This window comes from Poromitra crassiceps (assembly GCF_964638095.1).
Source record: "Poromitra crassiceps genome assembly, chromosome: 13".
NCBI lineage: Eukaryota > Metazoa > Chordata > Actinopteri > Beryciformes > Melamphaidae > Poromitra > Poromitra crassiceps.
The window spans coordinates 2,220,701-2,226,711 of record NC_139644.1 but is presented as its reverse complement, the minus strand read 5'-3'; positions in this window follow the sequence as shown (position 1 = coordinate 2,226,711).

The following is a 6,011-nucleotide window of genomic DNA, read 5'->3' as shown; positions in this document are numbered from 1 at the left end:
TGTTGTATTTGATCCATTAGACAGCATGGTGCATGTTGTATTTGATCCATTAGACAGCATGGAACATGTTGTATTTGATCCATTAGACAGCATGGTGCATGTTGTATTTGATCCATTAGACAGCATGGTGCATGTTGTATTTGATCCATTAGACAGCATGGTGCATGTTGTATTTGATCCATTAGACAGCATGGTGCATGTTGTATTTGATCCATTAGACAGCATGGTGCATGTTGTATTTGATCCATTAGACAGCATGGTGCATGTTGTATTTGATCCATTAGACAGCATGGTGCATGTTGTATTTGATCCATTAGACAGCATGGAACATGTTGTATTTGATCCATTAGACAGCATGGTGCATGTTGTATTTGATCCATTAGACAGCATGGTGCATGTTGTATTTGATCCATTAGACAGCATGGTGCATGTTGTATTTGATCCATTAGACAGGATGGTGCATGTTGTATTTGATCCATTAGACAGGATGGTGCATGTTGTATTTGATCCATTAGACAGGATGGTGCATGTTGTATTTGATCCATTAGACAGCATGGAACATGTTGTATTTGATCCATTAGACAGCATGGTGCATGTTGTATTTGATCCATTAGACAGCATGGTGCATGTTGTATTTGATCCATTAGACAGCATGGTGCATGTTGTATTTGATCCATTAGACAGGATGGTGCATGTTGTATTTGATCCATTAGACAGCATGGTGCATGTTGTATTTGATTCATTAGACAGCATGGTGCATGTTGTATTTGATCCATTAGACAGGATGGTGCATGTTGTATTTGATCCATTAGACAGCATGGTGCATGTTGTATTTGATTCATTAGACAGCATGGTGCATGTTGTATTTGATCCATTAGACAGCATGGTGCATGTTGTATTTGATCCATTAGACAGCATGGTGCATGTTGTATTTGATCCATTAGACAGCATGGTGCATGTTGTATTTGATTCATTAGACAGCATGGTGCATGTTGTATTTGATCCATTAGACAGCATGGTGCATGTTGTATTTGATCCATTAGACAGGATGGTGCATGTTGTATTTGATCCATTAGACAGGATGGTGCATGTTGTATTTGATCCATTAGACAGCATGGTGCATGTTGTATTTGATCCATTAGACAGCATGGTGCATGTTGTATTTGATCCATTAGACAGCATGGTGCATGTTGTATTTGATCCATTAGACAGCATGGTGCATGTTGTATTTGATCCATTAGACAGCATGGTGCATGTTGTATTTGATCCATTAGACAGCATGGTGCATGTTGTATTTGATTCATTAGACAGCATGGTGCATGTTGTATTTGATCCATTAGACAGCATGGTGCATGTTGTATTTGATCCATTAGACAGGATGGTGCATGTTGTATTTGATCCATTAGACAGGATGGTGCATGTTGTATTTGATCCATTAGACAGCATGGTGCATGTTGTATTTGATCCATTAGACAGCATGGTGCATGTTGTATTTGATCCATTAGACAGCATGGTGCATGTTGTATTTGATCCATTAGACAGGATGGTGCATGTTGTATTTGATCCATTAGACAGGATGGTGCATGTTGTATTTGATCCATTAGACAGCATGGTGCATGTTGTATTTGATCCATTAGACAGCATGGTGCATGTTGTATTTGATCCATTAGACAGGATGGTGCATGTTGTATTTGATCCATTAGACAGCATGGTGCATGTTGTATTTGATCCATTAGACAGGATGGTGCATGTTGTATTTGATCCATTAGACAGCATGGAACATGTTGTATTTGATCCATTAGACAGCATGGTGCATGTTGTATTTGATCCATTAGACAGCATGGTGCATGTTGTATTTGATCCATTAGACAGCATGGTGCATGTTGTATTTGATCCATTAGACAGCATGGTGCATGTTGTATTTGATCCATTAGACAGCATGGAACATGTTGTATTTGATCCATTAGACAGGATGGTGCATGTTGTATTTGATCCATTAGACAGCATGGTGCATGTTGTATTTGATCCATTAGACAGCATGGTGCATGATGTATTTGATCCATTAGACAGCATGGTGCATGTTGTATTTGATCCATTAGACAGGATGGTGCATGTTGTATTTGATCCATTAGACAGGATGGTGCATGTTGTATTTGATCCATTAGACAGCATGGTGCATGTTGTATTTGATCCATTAGACAGGATGGTGCATGTTGTATTTGATCCATTAGACAGGATGGTGCATGTTGTATTTGATCCATTAGACAGCATGGTGCATGTTGTATTTGATCCATTAGACAGCATGGTGCATGTTGTATTTGATCCATTAGACAGGATGGTGCATGTTGTATTTGATCCATTAGACAGCATGGTGCATGTTGTATTTGATCCATTAGACAGCATGGTGCATGTTGTATTTGATCCATTAGACAGCATGGTGCATGTTGTATTTGATCCATTAGACAGGATGGTGCATGTTGTATTTGATCCATTAGACAGCATGGTGCATGTTGTATTTGATCCATTAGACAGCATGGTGCATGTTGTATTTGATCCATTAGACAGCATGGTGCATGTTGTATTTGATCCATTAGACAGCATGGTGCATGATGTATTTGATCCATTAGACAGCATGGTGCATGTTGTATTTGATCCATTAGACAGGATGGTGCATGTTGTATTTGATCCATTAGACAGCATGGTGCATGTTGTATTTGATCCATTAGACAGCATGGTGCATGTTGTATTTGATCCATTAGACAGCATGGTGCATGTTGTATTTGATCCATTAGACAGCATGGTGCATGTTGTATTTGATCCATTAGACAGGATGGTGCATGTTGTATTTGATCCATTAGACAGGATGGTGCATGTTGTATTTGATCCATTAGACAGCATGGAACATGTTGTATTTGATCCATTAGACAGGATGGTGCATGTTGTATTTGATCCATTAGACAGCATGGTGCATGTTGTATTTGATCCATTAGACAGCATGGTGCATGTTGTATTTGATCCATTAGACAGCATGGTGCATGTTGTATTTGATCCATTAGACAGGATGGTGCATGTTGTATTTGATCCATTAGACAGCATGGTGCATGTTGTATTTGATTCATTAGACAGGATGGTGCATGTTGTATTTGATCCATTAGACAGGATGGTGCATGTTGTATTTGATCCATTAGACAGCATGGTGCATGTTGTATTTGATCCATTAGACAGCATGGTGCATGTTGTATTTGATCCATTAGACAGGATGGTGCATGTTGTATTTGATCCATTAGACAGCATGGTGCATGTTGTATTTCATCCATTAGACAGCATGGTGCATGTTGTATTTGATCCATTAGACAGCATGGTGCATGTTGTATTTGATCCATTAGACAGCATGGTGCATGTTGTATTTGATCCATTAGACAGGATGGTGCATGTTGTATTTGATCCATTAGACAGCATGGTGCATGTTGTATTTGATCCATTAGACAGGATGGTGCATGTTGTATTTGATCCATTAGACAGCATGGTGCATGTTGTATTTGATCCATTAGACAGCATGGTGCATGTTGTATTTGATCCATTAGACAGCATGGTGCATGTTGTATTTGATCCATTAGACAGCATGGTGCATGTTGTATTTGATCCATTAGACAGCATGGTGCATGTTGTATTTGATCCATTAGACAGCATGGAACATGTTGTATTTGATCCATTAGACAGGATGGTGCATGTTGTATTTGATCCATTAGACAGGATGGTGCATGTTGTATTTGATCCATTAGACAGCATGGTGCATGTTGTATTTGATCCATTAGACAGGATGGTGCATGTTGTATTTGATCCATTAGACAGCATGGTGCATGTTGTATTTGATCCATTAGACAGGATGGTGCATGTTGTATTTGATCCATTAGACAGCATGGTGCATGTTGTATTTGATCCATTAGACAGCATGGAACATGTTGTATTTGATCCATTAGACAGCATGGTGCATGTTGTATTTGATCCATTAGACAGCATGGTGCATGTTGTATTTGATCCATTAGACAGCATGGTGCATGTTGTATTTGATCCATTAGACAGCATGGTGCATGTTGTATTTGATCCATTAGACAGCATGGTGCATGTTGTATTTGATCCATTAGACAGCATGGTGCATGTTGTATTTGATCCATTAGACAGCATGGTGCATGTTGTATTTGATCCATTAGACAGCATGGTGCATGTTGTATTTGATCCATTAGACAGCATGGTGCATGTTGTATTTGATCCATTAGACAGCATGGTGCATGTTGTATTTGATCCATTAGACAGCATGGTGCATGTTGTATTTGATCCATTAGACAGCATGGTGCATGTTGTATTTGATCCATTAGACAGGATGGTGCATGTTGTATTTGATCCATTAGACAGCATGGAACATGTTGTATTTGATCCATTAGACAGCATGGTGCATGTTGTATTTGATCCATTAGACAGCATGGTGCATGTTGTATTTGATCCATTAGACAGCATGGTGCATGTTGTATTTGATCCATTAGACAGCATGGTGCATGTTGTATTTGATCCATTAGACAGCATGGTGCATGTTGTATTTGATCCATTAGACAGCATGGTGCATGTTGTATTTGATCCATTAGACAGGATGGTGCATGTTGTATTTGATCCATTAGACAGGATGGTGCATGTTGTATTTGATCCATTAGACAGCATGGAACATGTTGTATTTGATCCATTAGACAGGATGGTGCATGTTGTATTTGATCCATTAGACAGCATGGTGCATGTTGTATTTGATCCATTAGACAGCATGGTGCATGTTGTATTTGATCCATTAGACAGCATGGTGCATGTTGTATTTGATCCATTAGACAGCATGGAACATGTTGTATTTGATCCATTAGACAGCATGGTGCATGTTGTATTTGATCCATTAGACAGCATGGTGCATGTTGTATTTGATCCATTAGACAGGATGGTGCATGTTGTATTTGATCCATTAGACAGCATGGTGCATGTTGTATTTGATCCATTAGACAGCATGGTGCATGATGTATTTGATCCATTAGACAGCATGGTGCATGATGTATTTGATCCATTAGACAGGATGGTGCATGTTGTATTTGATCCATTAGACAGCATGGTGCATGTTGTATTTGATCCATTAGACAGCATGGTGCATGTTGTATTTGATCCATTAGACAGGATGGTGCATGTTGTATTTGATCCATTAGACAGCATGGTGCATGTTGTATTTGATCCATTAGACAGGATGGTGCATGTTGTATTTGATCCATTAGACAGCATGGTGCATGTTGTATTTGATCCATTAGACAGCATGGTGCATGTTGTATTTGATCCATTAGACAGCATGGTGCATGTTGTATTTGATCCATTAGACAGCATGGTGCATGTTGTATTTGATCCATTAGACAGCATGGTGCATGTTGTATTTGATCCATTAGACAGCATGGAACATGTTGTATTTGATCCATTAGACAGGATGGTGCATGTTGTATTTGATCCATTAGACAGGATGGTGCATGTTGTATTTGATCCATTAGACAGCATGGTGCATGTTGTATTTGATCCATTAGACAGCATGGTGCATGTTGTATTTGATCCATTAGACAGGATGGTGCATGTTGTATTTGATCCATTAGACAGCATGGTGCATGTTGTATTTGATCCATTAGACAGGATGGTGCATGTTGTATTTGATCCATTAGACAGCATGGTGCATGTTGTATTTGATCCATTAGACAGCATGGAACATGTTGTATTTGATCCATTAGACAGCATGGTGCATGTTGTATTTGATCCATTAGACAGCATGGTGCATGTTGTATTTGATCCATTAGACAGCATGGTGCATGTTGTATTTGATCCATTAGACAGCATGGTGCATGTTGTATTTGATCCATTAGACAGCATGGTGCATGTTGTATTTGATCCATTAGACAGCATGGTGCATGTTGTATTTGATCCATTAGACAGCATGGTGCATGTTG